The sequence below is a fragment of the Phacochoerus africanus genome, chromosome 10, assembly GCF_016906955.1.
Source record: "Phacochoerus africanus isolate WHEZ1 chromosome 10, ROS_Pafr_v1, whole genome shotgun sequence".
NCBI classification, from domain to species: Eukaryota; Metazoa; Chordata; class Mammalia; order Artiodactyla; family Suidae; genus Phacochoerus; species Phacochoerus africanus.
In genome coordinates this window covers 88251360-88274462 of record NC_062553.1, presented here as the reverse complement: position 1 = coordinate 88274462, position 23103 = coordinate 88251360, and the positions used below count along the sequence as shown (strand labels likewise).

The 23103-nt window shown below is 38.6% G+C and overlaps 1 long non-coding RNA gene across 1 annotated transcript in view; it reads right to left on the bottom strand.

Annotated features, from left to right (window-relative positions):
• Positions 1 to 4175: 4175 nt before the first annotated feature.
• The window catches only part of LOC125138022 (uncharacterized), a 34089-nt gene continuing 15161 nt past the window's right edge, over positions 4176 to 23103 (bottom strand). Inside the window, exon 2 of the long non-coding RNA XR_007137564.1 lies at positions 4176 to 4388. This is a non-coding gene — a long non-coding RNA (uncharacterized LOC125138022). The remainder of the gene's footprint in view (positions 4389 to 23103) is intronic.

Below are 23103 nucleotides of genomic sequence, written 5' to 3'. Positions count from 1 at the left end.
TAACTTCACCAGAGATCACAGAGTTTCATAACCAGAAGCATACTTGCTTACGATGGAAAAAGAAAATTCCAAGTTATACTGAAGTCAAAGCTGCCCCTGTTATATTTAAATTAAGCATTGAAATCAAAACATAGAACTCTATTCAATAAAAGCCTAAAGAGGCAGTTGACAACTGAGGGAGGAAAAGAGGGAAATGGAAAAGGAGGTATTTTAAAGAGAAAGAAAAAAACGCACAGAACTACAAAGAAGGAGAGATACAAAGAATATGACAGATAGAAGCTGAGCCTTCTAGCACATGAGGCCAGGGATTCTCTGGATGTGACTAGTGAGAGGCTTCTAAATAGTAGCCATTCGCTGAAGGTGAAACATGGTCTGCAGTACACAGACCTCCCATTCCAGCAGATACTGCACACTTTAAAACCCTTGAGCAGGTTATGCTGAATATGGGGTACAAAGGAGGGTCCAGAAAAGGGTCTTCCAATATTCACCTGGAAGAGGGAAGTAAGAGAAGAGATATCTCCCCATTTATGACCTGAACTATTTGACAGGGGTCCAGGAACTTTCCCTGCTTTATGCTCAAAGAGCATGTCTATGGCATAAGAAGAGCAAACCCAGGAGTTCCCGTCATGGCGCAGTGGTTAACGAATCCAACTAGGAACCAAGAGGGTGTGGGTTCAGTCCCTGCCCTTGCTCAGTGGGTTAACCATCCGGCATTGCCGTGAACTGTGGTGTAGGTTGCAGATGCGGCTCAGATCCTGAGTTGCTGTGGCTCTGGTGTAGCCTGGTGGCTGCGGCTCCGATTAGACCCCTAGCCTGGGAACCTCCATATGCCGCAGGAGCGGCCCAAGAAATAGCAAAAAAAAAAAAAAAAAAAACCCAGGCTTCACTCTGGATATCTGTCTGGATCTCTTTCCTCCGCAGTGCTTACAAGCCGTGGCTCTACAACTGTCCTTGTTCTGTCGCACTGAGGGCAGCATAGGAAATCTTTAAGGTCGGGTCAGCTCTTATGGTGGAAATGTTCATAAATTGTAAGGGGGCAGTATGGAAGCTCAAGTTGTAATTGTGTGAGGAACTTGCTTTGTGTGAAGGTTTGAAAAATACCTGGTATAAGATAGAGTCACATGAAGGTCAACAGCCTGGTCACCCTGAGAGTAGAGGGCGGAGCATCTGAGTTACTGCATTAGCATACAGTTTGGGCATTCTTCATGACAGCTGGCCAGCGGCTGGCAGACAGGGATAATATGCAGGCTTGGAACTGCAGCATCTTCCATAGGATCTTTCACAATCTAGACAGGATTTGCCATCAATGTTCACAGACGAAATACTCATAGGGACTATGGAGTCTGCTCTCCTATCTGGCCCAGCCCTCAGGTTCCAAACTTCACACAGAATTTACAACATTTTTCCAGAATTTAAATGTATGCAACTGAATATGGATCACAGGCATCACATTTGTGCTGATGTTAAAGGGTAAAAGAACCCAACTTCCATGCTGCTTAACATAAAGCCTCCTGGAACTGGTTCAGGGGCTAGGATTGACTCAGGAAAAGATCCAGAACTTGAGCAAAGCATTTATCCATCACTGGCTGAGCACTGCCCCAGGAAATGCTAGCTCTCCAACATTCCCACATCAGGGCCCTCTTCTGTGTCCCAGACTGTGTCACAGAACAAGCCCTAGGGCCAAAAGTAAACTTCACACAAGGCATGCCGGAGGCATGATACCTCCAGCACAATGTGAGGCAAAACCTGCACAGATCACAACTAGTTCTTCTAGCTATAGCTGAAATCAGATGTGAGCCCAAAAGGATGTGAAGCAAAGTAGAAGGGGTGTCTTATACTCCAGGTACCTTGGGAAACAGAATTCATAACTGAGAGTGTGCTTAATGAACATGGAATTAGAGCAGAAAGACTCAAATGCTCTTGCGGTATATTTGGTCCCAGCTGCAATAGATCTTGACAAATTGGATTTGCTTCAGCATAATCTATATCTTTCTGAAAACCAGGATATTTTTGTCCATAAAATACAGTTTTTCCTTTATCGATTGCTAGATAATCCCACATTTTGACTATATCAACTCTGCTTTTTTATAGTCTTATTTTTTGTATTGTCATTTAATTTTTAATAGATGATATTTTCAAAAATCAAAAGGTCTGAAAGTAGTTTTGGAAAACTGTTTAGCAGTTTCTCCTAAACTGAATATCCCCACACCCGGTTCCTCCAATACAGACGTTTCCAATGAGAGTGCACACATATTACCAACACACCTGTTACCAAAAGATACCCATGAGAATGTTCATCACAGCACTATTCATGAGAACTCTGTCAAAATCAAGCAGTTCTTCCAAATCCCTCCGTAAAATCTGTTGATGAGACGGAGTTGAGTTTATTACTTACCACAGTAAAAGAGAGCATTATCTAGCCAGTCTTAGTAGAAGGAGGGATCATAGCAGGAGGAGGGATATTTATGATGTATAAGTTAGTTTTAAGGTGGGTCTTTAATGTGGGAAGCTTGACTAGAATTTTGTTAAGTATCAAGATATAATCATTTGGGATAGATGGACACAGTGAGGCAGGTATTTTAAGGTGAGGTTTTCAGGGTCTTGGAAAGTAAGTCATCCATTGGTTGAACAGTCCAACTGTTCAAATGAGAATCTTGGTAGTTCCTTAAACAATAAGTTTTTTGGAACTTGTACTTACCTGGTCATATCGTTCCTGAAATAGTAAAGTTATATTAAAATATGAATTAAGTTTTTGTGTATATAAAGGTTAGGTCAGAGGTCAGCAAACTACACTCTATTAGTCAAATCCAGCCCTCCACCTCTTTTTGTAAATAAGGATTTATTGGAATACAGCCACATTTGTTCATTTATATATTGACAATGGCTGCTCTCCTGTAAGAGCAGCAGGATTGAGTGGTTGCAACTAAAACTGAAAGGCCTGCAAAGCCAAACACATTTCTTACCTGTTCCTTTACAGAAAAAGTTTACTAATCCCTGGTTTCGTTTCTCAGCTCAAAAGAGGAAAAAAGCTAAGTGTCTGTGAACAACAGAATTAATAAATAAATTGTAATGTATTCACGCAATGAAAATGAATTTACAAAAACTGTGCACAATGAAACAAACAAATCAAATAAACACAACATGGAGAGAAAGAAGCCAGAATTTTTACGTATGAGTCTATTTATACAATGTTCAAAACCAGGCAGAATTAACACACAATAATTCAGAAAAAATAGTGAAAGAATTTGAAGGTGCAAAAAAAAAAAATTACTGGGTGTCTTTTCAGTGAAATAATGGGCATTGCCCAATGCACCCTTCTGGGTTACCGGATTCCACCAGGGCCAGACCCTTTCATTGCCTTTGAGCCACTTTATAGCTCTATAAATTGTACACAGTGGATAGCAATACAAATTATTCTTGTACATTCTCATGCACAAATGAATGTTGTCAGGTGAAGACTAATTGATTACTGCCCACTAGAGATTGGCTAATTTTGCATTTCTTAGCTAATTCATTCCCACATTCCTAATTGGCTATACATGCATTTGTTCTTTGGATTCTCTTTGAACCGTTTCAGGGCTTGTTTTGTTTTTGTTTTTGTTTTTTGTTATTTTTTAATTTACCAGTTTCCTCATTTGTTAATGAGTTAAACAAAATGGTGGGCCCATACACATTTTATATTTGTATGAGAGTCATGATTTTACTTCTTTTTAAGATTAATTTTTAACAAGAATTAGAAGTCATGATAGCAGGAGCAGGTCATGGCTGGAGGGTACCTAAAGGAAAGGAGATTCTTAGCATCAGGGGGACTGCCTAGGTATGTGCTATTTCCAGCTGTGGGTGCTAACTACACAGATGAGCCCTTTGAGTGGCAGACTAAGGCTCTTTGTCATGTTTTGAATATATGCTGTACTTAAATGAAAAGCTAATTTTCAATGTAAAAAATATATATAAATAGATAAATGGTAACCAAAAAACACATGGTAAAATCTCTCTCCCCAGCGAACCACTTCCCACCTCACAACAATCACTGTTACAAGGGTTGTTTTTTAGTTTGTTTGTTTTAAGGTATCATTCCAGACAGGGTTATTTTTTCAAAATATATACAAGTAAATAAGGGTACAGATTCTTATTTCCCCACCACATTTTTTTTGTACAAAAGACAGCACGAATGATAAGGTATACACACTGTCCTGTGGCTTTTATTTTTCATTCAACAGTGAATCTCGGCCATCTCTTCTTATCAGTGTGCTGGGCGCCTCTGTCCTTTATTACCGCTCCATTGTATTTCATTAAATGGATGTGCCACACTTTATTTCACCAGCCATCTCTATTGATGGGCATTTGGGTTGTTTCTCATCTTTTGCTTCATAGACATATATCGAGCTCTTAAATAATAAGAAAAAGACAGGAAGGTAGGAGGAAAAGAATGAGAGAGGTTGTTGGTGGCACAAAGGTCATGAGTGCTCATAGGGGTGGGAATGTCTAGAATGGGGGTGGGGGACTGTGACACTGCAGATCAACTATTTTCTTTAGAATTTTGCCCTCCACTGGCCTTGACGTTTTTCTTGAAAAGGTTACTTATTTTAACAAAGTAAGTCCACAAACATGGCCTTTTCTCTAGTGAAGCAGCATAGTATGCATACATGGGACACCCAGGGGGGTGTCTATGGAACAAGGACTCAAATCCTGGGGTCTCCCTCAACTCTGAAAAGGACAAGAAGAGCCAAGTCAGAAGAGTTAGTATTTTATTTCCAGGAATCCAGTGCCTCCCCCCCAGCAAAGAGAACCAGGTTGCTAGGTGGGCCATCAGAGGCTGAGACTCCCAAAGCCACTGCCTGGCAGAATGACAGGCCCAATTTGTAATTCTCTTTCTATTTATCCCTCCAGGATTAAAGTGCCCAGCTGCCTCTCCCCAAATGAAATTTATTTTATCAAGGAAGCGCCATGTTCTCTAGGCAATAGTGAAACCCAGTGTGAACTGAAAAAGACAAAACAATTGTTCTCATTTGCAAAACTGTGGGGAAAGAAAATGAGATTACTGGCATCAAGGGAAAATTTAAATTTTTCCCCAGGCAAGAAGAATTGACTTCCTGTGCTCCAGGATGAAAGTAGTGGAGAATTTACAGCCCGACCTAGCAAAAAGAAAATAAGGAGCCTCATAAACCTAAGCAATTTAAACACACACATGCACATGCACCCAGAAATTCTCTGGGCTGTGATTTATGCAAATGTGTTAATTCATAATTAAAAGGTAATTGGGATCATTTTAATGGCCTTTTCTTCCTTTTCGACTGCCTCAGTGGCAGACCTCTGTCACATCAATTTCGGGTGTTAATATATCAGTTCCAATGATTTTATTGTCTAAAAAATAACTCGCCTGCTGCAGAGGCTGCCTTGGGGAGCTTGGTCTCCAAGGAGGGAGCTATCTAACAGCCAGTCCATTCTGATCTCCCAGTTATTGACATGCAGAAAAAGCAACATTCACTTTTAATAATAGGACTCTCTTTCATGCAAAGATAGTAGAGGATTTCTGTGAATAAATAATTCATGCTCCTCCAAGCTCCCTGAGAATAAATTTGTTCCTTTTCTGTTTTGTTTTTCTTCAAGATATGACATCTTAGGAAGCAGGGGCTAGAGGAAAGAAAGCACTTTCTGCTTCTGTGGATATAATACACTGAGTGTGTCATTCCCTGGTGCAACAAAGCCTCAAGATCAACAGACAAGAGCTGAAAACCTTTTCCCACCAGACAGACACAGTGCCATCTAAATGTTCTCTCAAAAGACAGCATCTCATAAACAGTCTCAACAAAGGGATGTCAGTTTTCCTTTACTGTACATGCACATCGCTTTAAAAAAAATGACCATAACCAAATCCAGCATGAAATTAATTACATTTGGTTGATCATGACTCGCTGATTATCACTCCTGCTGTGTTTTGAAATAGTTTTATATTCTTTGTGTACTTGATTTCATTTTTCATTAGAAGAGAAAAACAAATTGTACTTTTCCAATATACTATCTATTGGTGGTTCTCAAATTTTACTATATATCCAAATCACCAGAGAAATTGTCTAGACACAGATTCCTAGGGATGGCTCCTCAAAGTTCCTATTCATTTGTCTGGTGGGAGGTCCATGTAATTCTGATTATCCTATATCATGGTTTGAGAAACGCTACACTGTAATTCTAAGGAAATATAATGTGGCTTAATATCTGCTTTAGACAAAGTTTGTGTCCCCAAAATTCATACGCTGAAGCCTGAATGTGCTGGTGTTTGGAGGAGGCACCTGTGGGAGGTGATTAGGTCATGAGGGGGATGCCCTCTTAAGAGGAAAAAAACTAGCTCCCGTCCTCTTTTCCATGTGAAGATACAAACGAGGAAGTGGGCCTTCACCAAGAACTCAATGATACTCATGCCCTAATCTTAGACTTCCAAAAGCCAGAACTCCAGAACTTCCAGACTCCAGAGAAATAAATGCTCATTGTTTAAGCAACCCAATCTATGGTGTTGTGTTACAACAGCTCGAATTGACCAAGACAATACGTAGACAAGAATTTCCTCTCTGATCCAATTTCATTGTTCGCTTTCTAACCCTAACTGTTGCTTTTTATGTGCACTTGAATGGGCTGCTCTTTGAAAAGAAATTACACGTCTGGATTATGTGTATGATGCTATGCGGCCATAATTCTTGGTGGAACTGAAGTAGGAATAGAGAAATATCATAAAATCTCAGCTCCTGGGAAATTGGTTCAAAAATCAGAGAGCAACAGATTTGTTGAAAAACCGATGAAAGCTACACTATTCCAAGAAAAATAGGCACATCCACACAAACTTTATGCCATTTTGGTAGTTTTACAGACCTCAGGATAGAGATTTCCATTATAGACTAACATGTTCCTAGGTCACAAACTGAAGAGCAAAACCTTATTTGAGCTTAGGATTGTGAAGGCAACATGTTTTGTGATGAGATGGTGGCTTCAGCTAAATGTGTTGTTGAGCCATGAGGCAGGTCCTCCAAATCCAAGAAACAAAGAACGATTGTTAACAAACATGCAGCTTCCCAACTTTCCAAGGTGAAATGAAATTTAGCAGCTAACCAATTCACACACTCCATAAAAGAAGCCAAAATAGATCACCGTAACTCCTAAAGCACAAGAATTTAAGAAGGAAAATGTTAGGAGTGAAATACAAAGAGACTGACTTTTTTTTTTTAATCTTCCTCAAATAAACTTGAAAATCTGTCATTTTGCCTATCCTTTGGTTCTGTATAAACAAAGTAAAGCACTCTGTTATGACTTTGTGATTACTTTCCCACATGGACTACCTATTGTATCATATGTAATAATTCAGCAAAAAAGAGCAACACTAGCAAGAGCTCAGCACTGCCAGAAATTCCATAAAGACATTAAGTTTGCTCATCGCATTTTATCTATCTGCTTGCACAACTAAAGGAATGGTGAGATCATGTCTACAAAGCAAAGAGAGCCTTTCTGAATAAAGGTATATTAATACAAAGCATTGCTTCATCACCTTAAAATGGAATACCACTGCCACCTATTTATTTCATAAGAATTCCTGGAGAATTAAATAAACAGATTTTTTAAAAGCAAATATCTACAGTCAACAGCAGATATTAATACAACATTGTAAATCAACTGTACTTTAATTTTTTTAATTTTAAAAAAGAAAAGAAAAGGAGCCCTGGGAGATTCAGGAGGCTTTTTTCCAAAAATAGGAAGATTATTTGGGAGAATTGCTGGTGAAGAAATAAAGAAACATGTAAAAATGGAATATCAGGAAATTGGGAAAACTGAGAGTAAAATGGAAATTGGAAAAAGATGACAACTTACAAAGATTTGACAATATTGAGATAACCGCAGTTTGTAAATCAAATCTAAGTTAAATATTAGGACTAGAGGACACAGCAGGTTAATAACCTGGCCTGTCTCTGTGGCAATATTTGGTTCCCGGCCCCAACAAAATGGGCTGAGGATCTGACATTACCACAGCTGTGGCATAGGTTGCAACTGCAGCTCAAATTCAATATCTGGCCCAGGAACTTCCATATGCTAAGGCTATAGCCAAAAAAAGAAAAAAAAAATAGGGCTAGTGATACATAATTGGGAGTCTTCACCATAGAAGTGATAATTGAAGAAATAAATGATTTTCCCCTCAGATTAATACATAATTCTGTCAAAGGACTTTCAATAACATGGGGACATTCTCGATTGTACTAAGACAATAAGTAATAAATATGGATTTTGACCCAAAAAAAGACTGTGTTCATATAAAATATTAAATAGTTATAGCAAATAGATTGCATGGAGTATTTTATAAGAGAAGAAAGATTGTTAAAGGGCCTAGAGAAGAGAAACTGAAGTCATAAAAGGGCTGATTAAAATGAAGGAGAAAGGAAAGCAGAGGTGGAGGGCCAATTCATCTGTACAGGATTGACTTGCCTCTTGCTGTGTAAGAAACTACCACAAAACTTAGTGATTTGAAAATTTGCTTGAGATTCTGTGGGTCAGCAATTTGGAATGGATTCAACAGGAATAATTTCATCTCTGCTCCATGTGGTGTCAACTGAGCTCACTCGAAAGTCTGGGGACTTAGCTGTTACAATTGGAATAGCCGAGAAAATTGGGGTACCTGTGTCTCTCACCCTCCAGGAGACAGGATTCTAAGAGAACTAAAAATCTTCAAAGCCTTGTAAGACCTGAACCCAGAACTCACCGAATGTCACTTCTGCCGTAATATTGATTGAAGCAAGTCTCAAGATACCCCAGACACAAGAACACAAGAATTGAGGAAATTACTCCAACTTCTAATAGGAGAAATTGTAAAGTATTTGTGTCTATTTTTATCTACTAAAGACACTGTTCTATAAAATTGTACTTAATGAAACAAAGTGTGTGTGTGTGTGTGTGTGTGTGTGTGTAGAAGAGTCTGTTCTTCCTTAAGATTATTGACTTGAGTGATGAAGAGAGATTAGTGGATAAATGTAGTTTATAACCTTTTCTTGAGCTATTAGTGTATTTTGTTAGGGGTGGAAGGTGCAGAAGGACAGATGGAATGCTTGATAGATGATGTGTCCTTGGATAAATTATTTTGGTAAGAAGTACCAAAAACTATAAGAAAGTATTCCCTCTATTCTTAATGACTATTGTAAATTGACAGATTAACAAATATGACACAGATACTAACATCTAAGATGCAATGGTTTTGTGATTCAGCACTGAATACATGACATGATGAAGCCAGGGCCTAGATAACCATGCCTGCCTATTAAATAACCTGTTGCTCACACAGATTTTGGTTAATGGATAGAAAAAAAAATCATTTCAATGGGGAAAAAATGAGTTGTGATGCAGAATAATGAAAAATCTTTCCAGATATTTTTTCCTCTACCTCTCGATTGTAAAAAAATAAGGAGGAATACAAAAACCAGCAGAGAGGAAATTTTACTAGACTTGGAGTGAGCAGATATGTACCCTAGTCCTATTGTGCCAGGAACTTAAGGCATGACATTATATTAGTTAGAGTTTCTTCCAAGTAATCAGAGTGGTAGTAAATGATTGATACAGTTCTTTCAATTATAATAACACACATGCACACACAAACATATGTATACATATATGTAAACCTGCAGACAGAAAAAGGGAAAGAACTCCCAAAAACCAACAGTGTCTTGAAGAAAAGCACAAATAAGGAATTTATTTGTTGTTATTCTCTTGGTCTTTTATTCCCAAAGCTAATTACTCAAGAAATCTTTATATTCCTGAATCTTTCATTTCACTTTAACAAAGGTCTTTGATATTCTGCTTGGGCTGAACATGGTAGACTTCTTTTTGAAGAGTTCTACTTAGCAAATATTAAAAAGACAATAATTCTAAATTTGGCCACTTTGAAGATATCATAAAAACAAAATTATAGATTTCTAGAAACAGAAGAATCTAGTGTTACTTCAGTTTTTAGCCATGAAATATATTCTGCTAATTTGCATTCATAAAGTTCTATTTCCAAAGAGGTTTCAACCATTGCCTGATATTGAATATTTCTTTGTACCTTTATGAAAGAGGTATGTGTATTTCTAAGAAAGTTGAAGGTTGATAGTATTGTATTAATTTTGCATATAGAAAAACTTTCTAATAAATTGATGATAGAAGACTTGATGATGTATTCTTGTTAGCAGATGACAGATTAACAGATGGAAAACCAAATAATGGAAAAACCTGATCATATTCAATATAGTTCCTCTAAAGGCAGGTGAAACTTTTCCAGTTCTAGAAATATATTTTGATAGGTTGACAAGCTTTAAATCAAATATGATTAATAGAGATTCCTGTTGTCATTCATGATGGAGATTAGAGAACTGATTTACCCTCTCACATAAAGCAACTAAAAAACAGGCAAAATACAGGAAAAAAATAATTTTAGTACATTGACTATCAGGCATCACAAAAAAGTGATTACTAAGAGAAGGAAAAACAAATGAGAAAAGTCCTATAATATCTGGAAAGAGTTTCCAGGATGCAGTACATAGAGGAGGGATCCAGGAGGGACATAGAGGTTTCTATTTTTGAAGAAATAAAGCTTTGAATCTGGGATGGGGGCGGGGGGCGGGGGCAAGACTACCAGACTTTGGGAGGAAGAGTACCAGAGAAGTGACAATTACAGAAACTGCAGAAGATCCCACTTGAAATTTCAGGGTAATACTGGAAAGCACATTTGTGTGAGGAAACTCCTTGAGACTGAGGAAAGAAGCAGGACACAAAAGAAGCAGAGGGAAAAAAAAATCTCTGGAGTTCACATAAATCAGAAATACTCTCTGTTCACACTAGACAGATTGAGAAATCATTAAATTCATGAGCTATCAAATAGAATGTCCAGAAGGTATTGCCTCAGCATTAGAACAACATTAGATACAAGCTAAATTTCACTCTGGTCCTGCTTCACAAGGCTTAAAAGCAAGCCTAGAAAAATCAAACTACTGAAGTTATTTAATTGTATCCCAAAACAAAGCTCAAGAATTTTTATAAAGATTTCAGAGATATCCAACATTCAACAAGGTAAGATCACAATGTATTCCATCTAATCAAAAATTACCAGGCATGCAAAAAAGGTAGGAAAATATGACTCATAATAATGATAAAAATAAATCAAGCAAAACAGACCCAGAAATGACACAATTGTAGAATTAGTAGACAAAGACATTAAATTGATTGTTGTAACTCTATTCCACATTTTCAAATACTAGATGAAAAATTAAACATATTAAGTAAATATATAAGAAAAAATTTTTAAAAGAGCAAATAAAACTTCTAGAGATTAAAAAAAAAAACAACTGAGATTTTTTTAAAAATACCCTGGATATTAAATGGAATTACTACCAGATTAGACACTATAGAAATAAAACACAACTTGGACCCATGACAATAAAGACTCTTAGGAATGAAACAACAAGTAAAAAGAGAGTTTAAAGTACTTAATGAAGCAACAATGATCTGTGAAAGAACTACATTCAATGGGAGTCTACAAAGGAGAGGTAAAAGAGGAGAGGAAAAACATGTGAAGAAGTAACAGCTCATTTTTATTCCACATTTGATGAAAATTATAAACCCACAGTTCCAAGAAGCTCCAAGAAACTTAAGCCTAGAAACATGGAGAAAATTAAACTAAGATACATCATAATCGAATTGCTTAAAACTAATGATAAAGAAAACAATCTTAAAAACAGAGTAAAAAGAAACATCATGGACAGAAGAACAAAATAAGAATAAGAGTGGACTTCTCTTTGGAAATAATGTAAACCAGAAAAACAACATATTAAAAGTACTGAAAGAGAAAAAAAAAAGTCAACCTTGAGTTCCATACCCAAAAATAAAGTCAAAATAGAAACTTTTCAGACATACAAGACCTGAAAGAATTCATCACCTGATGACCTGCTCTACATGAAATATTTAAGAAAGTCATTCAGGCAGAAAGAAAACCAGATGGAAATCTAGATCTACACAAAGAAATCAAAAGTGCCAGAATGACAAATATTTGGGTAAGTATAAAGAATCTTTTTTCTTAGTTATTATGTACCTTTAAAAGATTGATTTGTTAAAACAGAAATAATGTCATGTAGGGTTTATAACGTATGTAGAAGTAAAATGTATAACAATAATAATACAATGGCCAGGATGTGGGAAATGGAATTGTGTTGTGGTACTATCTTATACACACATGAACTAGTATAATATCACCTGAACGTAGACTAAGATGACTTAAAGATATATACTATAAACCATGAAACAACCACTAAAAATGTCAAACAAAGACTTAGAGCTAGTATCCTAGCCAACAAAAGAGTTAAAATGGAATAATTAAAAACAATCCAAAAGAAGGCAGAAAAGAACAAAGAAATGGAACAAATAGCAAGATAGTCAATTTCAAGTCAACTACATCAATAATCACATTGCATGTAAATAATGGTTTAAGCATCCCTATTAAAAAGCAGAATTGTTCAAATTGCCCCCCCCAAAAAAGCAAGACCTAACTATATCGTCACCATAAGAAAACAACTTTAAAAATAAGAACATAAATAGGTGCAAAAAATGAATATTGTGTTAATGCTGGTTAAGTATTATCAACAGCCTAAATGAAACTTCATCAAAGAAGCCCTTGTTATTTGTGTATGCAAAAGACTAACATGCTAGATGCTACTTTTTTTAAAGTTCTATAATTGCCTTTTAAAATGGTAATTACACAATCTTGCACACTAGTTCCCTGGGAGTTAAAAGAGAATGAAAGCTCTAAAACAGGAGATGAAAATATCTCTCTTTGTATTTTATTTCTTTTCTTTTGGCTCTTTTTTTCTGTTGACTGAACATTAAAAGAAAACAGCAACATAATCTTGAGCTCCTTTTGCTCAATGCACCAACCGCATTATTGATCTGGTATCATAGTGTATATAAAGCAATGTTTGCTTCAGTGACTCCAAGCTGTATTCCAAATAAAAGCTTGTATATATGAAGACAAATTCCTACAAAGGTAAATTTAAAGGAAAATAATTTTTTTAGCTCATTCTATATTCCTTCCCACTCCTTTTCTCTCATAAGGAACTATCATCTAACCAAATTACATTGTTTTATCATGCAAGATTATTGAATATCACTTAGCTTATTCAAAGATTTTTGTCAAGTTATCTTTTGAGGAAATTCAGTTCTGTGTGTGGATGGAGTGCCATAATAAAAGCTAAATGCATAAATATTTAAAAGTAGTGCCTATGGTTCATACAGATACAGCTTATTTCTTCTTGTTTTGTGAGCCAAGGTTTATAAAGTTGGGTAAATGGGGAGTGAAGGCAAGGGTGGGATATAAAATGGTAGCAGCAACTGGATGTGGTCCATGTCAGAGGCAAAATAGGGAGCAGTGGCATGAGATGCCTGCATGTCTGAATTTTGTTGAAGAGAGATGGAGATTAGACAAGAGGATAAAGTCTAGGGTCTTGACTTTAGATGTAAGCAATAAGAAATGACAAAGAGAAACTGACTTGTCCATTAAGTGAATTCACATTACCATCAGATCTGGCTCGTGTAACCTCACAAAGCAAGTGCCAGGTTTCAATAGAAAATTTGGAGGCAAAATGCAAGTGAATAAATTTGGATAGAAGATTGGACTAGTGAGCTGCAGCCTGTCTTTAAAGCTGCTCAAATCGACACCATAAACTTGATAAGCATAATCTCACAGCACCAGCACAGACAAAAGAGCTTCAGTTCCTCTCTAGAACCAATTGGTTTTGATCCAGCAAATACCCATCTTGACTCCTAAGTTGAGAAAAAAGACTACACTAGGATCTCTTCTTTGTGAGCATCCACACCAGCAGACTAAAAGAAAGGACATCAACACCAAGAGCATATCCAGGGGAATGTTAATTAAAAATAAACTTTAAAAATCTCCTTTGAAGACTCCCAAGATACATTACCAACATTAGCAGGTATAGCTAACTCAAATTTGTCCAGAGTACTAGGTCTTACCATATACAGCAAAGATAACTTGTCAATTTGCAAAATGTTTAGTCCAGGAGTTCCCGTCGTGGCGCAGTGGTTAACGAATCCGACTAGGAACCATGAGGTTGCAGGTTCAATCCCTGTCTTTGCTCAGTGGGTTAACGATCCGGCGTTGCCATGAGCTGTGGTGTAGGTTGCAGACGTGACTCGGATCCTGCGTTGCTGTGGCTCTGGCGTAGGCCGGTGGCTACAGCTCCAATTGGACCCCTAGCCTGGGAACCTCCATATACCCCGGGAGTGGCCCAAGAAATGCCAAAAAGACAAAAAAAAAAATGTTTAGTACAGTCAATGGCATGGCCCTCTATTAGTAGAGGAAGACATAACTGAATCATCTGAACATTCAGGAAGAATATTTTGCAGCATCACTCTGATTCTGCATGTGAGTTGGGAAAGAAGTTATATGAAGGATCCAGCATTGTCATGAGCTGCAGTGTAGGTCACAGATATGGCTCAGATCTGACATTGTTGTGGTTATGGCCCCCAATTCAACCCTTTACCTGGGAACTTCCATATGCTGTAGGTATAGACCTAAAAAATGGTGAAAAAAAAAAGGTGTATGATAAATAGAAATTTTTGACTATTTGAAATTTCACTAAATAAGATATTGCTGTATTATTCTTACTTCCATGTTGAAAATATGAAGGAAACCTAGATGATGAGGCCCATTTATCATGAGTCTGGGAGCACTTGTTTTCTTCCACAAAAAAAATGCCAGCTTTGAATTACAGCAGAACTAATCTCATTTCTTCATGCTGGTCTCCAATGCCATACAATGTGCTGTGGGTGTGACAGGTCTTGACCCAGCAGTAGAACCAAAAGTTTTAAGTTAAGAATTATGGGGAATTCCCTTCATGGCTCAGTGGTTAACAAATCTGACTAGGAACCATGAGGTTACAGGTTCGATCCCTGTCCTTGCTCAGTGGATTAAGGATCCGAAGTTGCCATGAGTTGTGGTGTAGTTCGCAGATGCAACTAGGATCTGGCGTTGCTTTTACTCTGGCGTAGGCCAGCAGCAACAGCTCCAATTAGACCCCTAGCCTGGGAACTTCCATATGTCTTGGGTGTGGCCCTGGAAAAATACAAAAAAAAAAAGAATTATGGAAAGATCTAGGCTCAAGTATCGCCTGTGAATGAGCACAGGTGAGAAGGGGAAAAAACTGTCACCTGTCTATTTGTCAAATAAAACTACATATCTGCTCTAATGATTTCTTAAATGCCTTTGACTTGTATTTGATTCTAATTCCTTAATATATTTTGGAAAGGCTCTAATTATTGACCCTTTTTATAAAAAGATGGAAATAGTGCCCATCCATTTTTTTTTCTTTTTCCTTTTTTTTTTTTGTCTTTTTGCCATTTCTTGGGCCACTCCCGGGGTATATGGAGGTTCCCAGGATAGGGGTTCAATCGGAGCTGTAGCCACCGGCCTACACCACAGCCACAGCAACGCAGGGAACCGAGTCACGTCTGCAACCTACACCACAGCTCACAGCAACGCCGGATCCTTAACCCACTGAGTAAGACCAGGGATGGAAGCTGCAACCCCATGGTTCCTAGTCGGATTTGTTAACCACTGAGCCACGACAGGAACTCCTGCCCATCCAATTGTTAATAAATTGATCCTGGGAATTTCCTTGTGGCACAGCGGGTTAAGAATCCAGTGTTGTCACTGTATGTAGCAGCTTGGGTTGCTGCTGTGGCGGTCGTTCTAGACCTGCCCCCAAACTTCCCCATGCCACAGGCATGGCCAAACCCCCCCCCCCAAAAAAAAACAAAAAGATTCTACCAGAACATCTTAGAAACAGCTTAAACCTACATGCTCCTCTATCTTCATTAATAAAACAGAATCCAGTCCCTCAAGAATTCAAAGAGTTCAAACATTCAGTTCCAAGTTGAATTCATGCCTTCTCTACTTAGAACAAACCACTTGAAACTTTTAAAATTAAGATATATTTGTTACAGTTTGGATATTCTTTAATCCATCATTCTTGCCAAAAATATATTCACTTAAGGTATATTCTGGACATGATTCTGAGGGAGATCAAATGTACAGTGGAATGGGTAAATATGAATATTTACTAAGTTGAAGGAACACCTAATAGGCTGAAAAGTCAAACCAAGACCTAGAAAAACTGATCTTTTGTTGTCTCCTCAGCAATTGCTGCCAGCAGAATCCCTGTCCAAGCTTGATTTTCCTAAATGCAATATTTCACTCCCAATTTTCATATCTATTATGGGTCTCTGACATAAGGAATTGCACCCATTAAGATCAAGGCCAATGAAAAAATTGATGGTTTCATTAAAACCCAACACTATGACTCTATTAATATATCATGTTTATGTTTAATGTCAATCTAGGTAGAAATCTTCAAGGATAATGAGGTTCAACTCTTAAAATCAGGGATGCTTAAAAGGCAGGGGTGGTGAAGATATAGAATCAAGCTAAAGTGAAATGATCTATGTTTTGGATTTAAGAAAAGGGTAAGAAGGGACGGGGAAGAGTAAAAGCAGGTGAACAGGATAATTGCTGTCATTTTTGGAGCGTTGGCTTTATTTCCATCATCTCTAAGCCTTATATCAACCTGCAAGGCAAATATCATAATCCCTATTTTACCAATGAGAAAACAAAGGTTCAGGTAATTTAAATAAGAACCAAGGTCAAATACTCATGCCAGAGTCATGTTTAAATAAGAGCCTTTCTCAAACCAAAGCCCAGGTTTGTTTCAATAAGCCACAAACTAGAAGGAAGGGCCCTGGAGGCCTCAAATTACCATTGATGGAGATTAAATAGAGAATGGAAAGCCACTGGAGGTTTTAAACAAAGGAGTGTTAACATCTAGTCTGTATTTGGGGAAGACTCCTCTAACAGCAAGAAATGAATGAAGAGAAGTGCAGTTACAAAATCTTTTCAAGGGCAAGGGTTATGAGGGTCCAGATACGGTCAGGAGAGCACGCATGAAAAGGCAAGGGCAGATGTGTGCAGGGATAGAGGCCACACAACTTGCAAACACATTAGTCAGAAATTGTCTTTACAGAGCTGGCCCCCATTGCCTGTGCCTGAGCTAAGTCAGATTCTCCTGTCAGCCTAACATACATCTACAAACTGAGGCAGATGCCTGGACATCCCCTCATCCTAAAGAAAATAGGTGTTCTTTATTAAATGTTTATTATATGTTACCTTTATAATAAGCATAGTAAACATGTCATTTCAGTAAATCCTCAGAGCTGGAATTGGGATCGTTATCAGTCCACTTACGGAAAGAAACAGGCTCCTAGGTAAATTGTTAGCAACACTGGAGCACCCAGTACTCAGTTCCCCGTCAAAGTCTGTATGTTAACTACAGGGCTGGGCTACCTCTCCTGACGCTGAACTAAGCACTTCAAATTCCAAATTCGAATTCCTTCAAGTGCATATTCAAAAATTCAGTCAAGAAGTCCAAAATTAAAGAATTGGCCAGTTCAGGTATATGGGGCACTCTACTGGTGGAGTGCTTTTCCTTTTGAACCAGTAGAAGAAGAGGAACAGAAAAGAGGAGAAGGAAAAAGGAGAAGGAGAGGGAGAAGGAGGAGGAAGAGGCAAAGGAGAAGGGGAGAGGGCGGGAGAAGAAGAGGAGTAAGATGAGGAGAAGGAGGGGCAGGGAAGAGAAGTCAACCTAATTTCTACAAAATCGAACAACATGTTGGTGCCGGGGCCAGGCCCTGGACCACCTGAGGGCACCTGAGCTGCCCTTCTCAGGAGAGGTTTCCTTGCCATTTCCAATGCACTTTTGACATGACAGAGTGACCAACCGAGTCCTCCAATAAAAGAAATGCCAAAAACAAGATGTACCCTGTTGAGAATAAGGACAAAATTTATACAGTATTTATTTATACAGGTTTATACAGTATTTTTTATTTTTATTTCATGTTTTCAGTATATCATGTGGTTTTTCTGTTACATTTAATGAAGCTAGATTCCCTGCAGTCCATTCAAATTCAACCTAACAAATATTTATCAACTACCTACCCTATGAGTAATTTGCTAAGCACTATGAAGAATATGAAGAGATTTGCAAATTTGTGAAAATTGTTTTCAGTAAGCTTACTGGACAGGATGTGTAAACAGTGCTCAGATAATAACAGCAAGCATTATAAGGCAGAGGCCACAAGCAAAGTCAAGATTCACCAGTTCAATAGAAAGGTGCTACCTTCAGATGATCTGTACACATCTCGCCCCATATCTCAACTCATGGTCTGAAAAATTCTGCCTCAGGAGAACGTGTTCACGATATGAAACTACACGTGTGGATTTTCCAGAATAAACATCCCCAGTTCCTTCAACAATACATAACATGGCTTACAGGCACATTAATGCATTTGAGAAATGTTGGGCCTCAGCAGTAAACAAGGTAAACATGTTAATGATGATGATGATGATGACGACATGGAAAAAGCATGAACCTTGCTCCTAAGACATTCACAGTGGCCTCAGGCAAAAAGCAAAAGAAAGAGATAATGCAATGAGGGGTGGGCTATAGCCAGGGCAAGGAGTCAAGTTCAGGGTTACTTTCCACACTGTGACCCTCTCAAAATGTGAGAAGGAAAAGAAAATGCAACTTCAAAGACACCTTGAGATGTACACTACACTGACTTTTCTCTGTCATCTGAGCTTTGAAGACTTAGCAGGAGTTCAGCAGACAGAAATGGCCAAGTAGAGGAGCAGGAGTTCCTTGTGAAAGTAAGAGCATGAGCAAAGCCTGAAGGACTCTTCCACCTCTGCTCTGGGTTCACTGTTAGCTTTCAGGCAGTCAGCCTGCAGCTGCCATTACTTTTGCTCTCATCTCCTTCTCAACACTCAAGGAGACTTACAGCCTACCACATAATCAGTCTGTTCTCAGTGTGCCTCTGTGATCTCCAGCTTGCCAAATATTGTGACAGGTCCCTATCTTTGTATTTTTTGTATTTGTGAGGTATATTTTCTTGACATTTTGCCTCCCTTCTCTTTGGCTACCCCTTAATCTCATTTGTAGGGACCCCTGTTGCTACTCTGTATATGCCGCACCAGTGCTATTATTTCCAGTATCTATACCTGATCTAACCTTTCCTCACATCCAAGTATCATCCCAGGAGGGCTTACACAGTCCTGCCTCCACATTTGGGCTATATCACGGACTCTTCTGGGGCTCCAGACCCATAGACTCACCTGCCAATTGGCCATCAATAGACATCTCCCCAAAGAAACTCAAACTGGACCCATTCATCAAATCTCTTCCTCCTCCTAAAATTCCTCTCTCATCTAAAAATAACTAAATAAAATAGGAGTTCCCGTCATGGCGCAGTGGTTAACAAATCCGACTAGGAACCATGAGGTTCCGGGTTCGATCCCTGGCCTTGCTCAGTGGGTTAACGATCCGGCGTTGCCATGTGCTGAGGTGTAGGTCGCAGACGCGGCTCAGATCCGCGTTGCTGTGGCTCTGGCGTAGGCCGGTGGCTACAGCTCCGATTGGACCCCTAGCCTGGGAACCTCCATATGGCGCGGGAGCAGCCCAAGAAATAGCAAAAAAAAGACAAATAAATAAATAAATAAATAAAATATTTAAGCATTTCTTATAAAAAAAATTCGTCTCTCATCAAATTATGATTTACCAAATTATACTGCTAAGAATTCTGGAAATCAAATCGGACAACACCCAACTCCTCCCTCCTTCCCAAAGTTCTGTTGATGCTAATCCCTTAATAACTCTGGAACCTGACCCCATCTTTCTGTCTTCATTGCCTCAGACCAGGCCCTCATAACTTTTCACCTAGACAACTGCATCAATCATTGCACTGGCCTTGACCGATTATTTCTAATCCATCTTCCAAACTGAAGCCAGAGCGATCATTCTAAATTACATTATTAATCATGTCACCTACTAAAGCCCTTCATTGGTTCTTCATGTTCAGGGTAGTTAAACCCCTTACTTTGACCAACAGTGGCCCTTGTCTACTTCTAGCATCATCTCATCACACACACACACACACACACAAACACACACACACACACATATATCCCACATTCAAGCAGCATCCCACTCCCAAGTGCACCAAGACCTTCTATGCACTCTGTTTTCCCATGTGCTTATCCCTCTCCATGGGACCATTCTTCTCCTCCATCTCTAGTTGGTTCACTACTTTTGTCCATCAAGAATGTATGCAAGAGTTAACCTCTATGCTTTCCCCTCCTGTTGGGCCCCATGTACTTTATTGTTGGCCTACATGTCAACGACCCTCACTAGACTCTTTCCTTAGCCATCAGACAATCTGCATTATTAATCCATGCCTAGCACAGTAAATGACACATATCAGGCACTCAACATGCCATTTTTCATAGATGTGGTTTCCAGACTCTTGCTTTCCTTGCTTGCAGTTCACTGGATGGTATAATCTCCATACGAATATGGAGTTCTGAGAACTAAATGTAGTATTATAGAGTAGTTCAGCCAGTGGTATCAGCCGACCCTTTATGGGTCAATATTTGGGAGCCACAGTGCAAGCTCCCATTTAGCTTAACATCAAACAAAATGGCAGGTTTTCTTTAGTTTGGTTCGTGCTTTTGGTAATAAATTTATGAGTCATTTTTTTCATTCTCTTGTTCATTGCCTTTTTTCTTTATACATTTGATTGTGTCATTTCATTCCATTTGTAAACCTTATTAATATACCCCTATTAATTCTATCCTTGATTCTGAATCCTTCATTGTATTAATGATAGGATTGAGCATAGTATTGAGCATATATTGAATTTGTCAGTATATCCTTTCTAATGTCAGTTGAATACACTGACTATCTCATGTATTAATCCAAGTTGTTAGGAAAACAAAAATAACAACAACAAAAACTAGGAACAGAATCTCAAAGAATGCCACTAAGTAATTATCTCCAGATTAACACTAATTGACAAATTCTCATTCTTGGGGTAAATTTATTTAATCTCCTGGTTACGGCTCACTTCATGAAGTTTCCCAAAAAGCCCTTTAAAACGATCTGCTGCGGCATTTATCTAAGTCTGTAAATTCTATCAAAAGGTAGTCAAGTTTAGTTTAACATGACTTGTTTGGGGTGAACTCACACACCCCTTCATGTTCATCTCTAAAATTGTCTCGCAATTAACATCAAGCTACCAAATGATGCTTTGAGGACACACATTCTCAAAGGACTCACTTTCTCAAAGGAAGCCCATTTTCCACCTTCCAGCACCCCTCCTCCAGGGTTACCTAGAGTGTGTTTCACCATCACTTCTTCAAGACTCTTAGCATCATGGGCTGTGGTTCCTCCAGCCAAAGCCTTAAACTCATTTAGCACAAGTAAGTAAAGATTCTCTATTTCTTTAGTTACCTCTTTCCCAGAATTTTCCTACCCTTCCAGTTTCAAAACCAATCACCTTTGTGAAAAGGAAAGAAAAAAATGCAGAATGATATGGCTGTGTGTTCCCTTTGGTGTTCAGATCAACACAGCAGTATTTACCCCAGGCATTCTGGCTGCCCCATCACACTGTCCTTGCTCCAGGCAAAGCAGAACAGTCCATTAGTGAGAGTGTCTGAATTAACCAAACATTCTGATTCAGGCTACCCTGGAGCAGCTTTCTCATTTGGGCCTGTTCTATAAATTTATTTAGAATTATCCTATGTCTTTCTGAAGTTCAGCTTTCCTAACATGACATGGGCAGTTTCTTAGTATTCTTTTCTTTCATTGGTTCATTAACCCTCTGTCTATCTTTTGTCCTGTCCTTGTAAAGTGAGGCTCTCTCCTAGGCTCCTTTCCAGTTCCGTCAGTCTCAATTTCTATGAATCTAGCATGTTTAATTCACATTTCTTGCTAAGCCTAAACTGGTAATATAGCAAACAAACATGTATTGGGCATCTTCCTCCCTGCATTTTCCCAGTGGCTACAAATTTCACCAGCACATGCTGAAAATCTGTTCTTATACAAACACTGCAGAATTTCTCAGCCTGCTCAGGCAGGTCCCTGACCTGGGAATCTGAGAAAAAAAAAAAAAGATATGTTCTAAACAACTTGTTCTAGGTCATTATCTTTCATCTAAACTTAGAGTCCCCCCTTGACCCCAAGCTGTACTCCATATCCTATAAGCTCCCTGTATCTTAACTGCTACAAAACATTACAGACATCTGATCTTGAGACAAAAAAAGTGTAAGACTAACGTTCTCAGTACAGCAAAAAAGAGTTTTCTTAATCCCCCCAAAAAGCTAATGTACAGACTTTCCATTGTATCTCAGATGTCATTTGGGGCCACCCAGCCCCATCGGCAAGGATAAAATAGGATAAACTGGGCTCAAGCCTGCATTACCTCTCCAGAGAGAACTTTGACGCCATGATCGCTTCAGGTTCTCAGGGGGTGAATATTTTCTAGAAACCCCTGGCTCCAAGTTTTTATTTCCACAGCATTCAGTTTATAGATGATGTCACCAATCTGTACTATGATTAACTGTACTTGATTTTCACTGAGAACAAAAAACATTTCCATACGATATTTGTGTGAGGCAGTGGCAACCTTCTTGCTTGTGGCCTCAGGATGAAAACCACTGGAGGAGTAGAGAAGGAAGGCAGTCTGAAGACAGGTCTATCCTGCCTCTGGACCCCTCCTTAGATGAATACCATGTCCTCTCATCCCTGACTTTGGCTATAAGGGGAATGGATACCTTCTTCAGCTCTTGGTTATTTCTGTCACAGGCTGCCCACCCCCACCCGGTGTGTCCCCTGTGTAACACAAGCACAATGCAATTTGTTAGGTTGCACTTTACAAGCAAATTGTACCTCATACAATAAGAAGAATTGGGCGTGGGGGCTGGTCTTTTACAGCTTATGTCTTTTGATCAACTGCTTTTATAAACGACTGATCACCTTCACTACATGTTTTGGTTGTTTGTTTTGTTTTCCCTAAATTTCTCCGCAGAAAGTAACTTTCACTTCCATCATGCCCTTACCTCCATTAACCACCCACAAGGGGTTGAACTAAATGTTCCTTGAGGTCCTTCCCAGCAGTAAAATTTATGACTCTATACAAGAACAA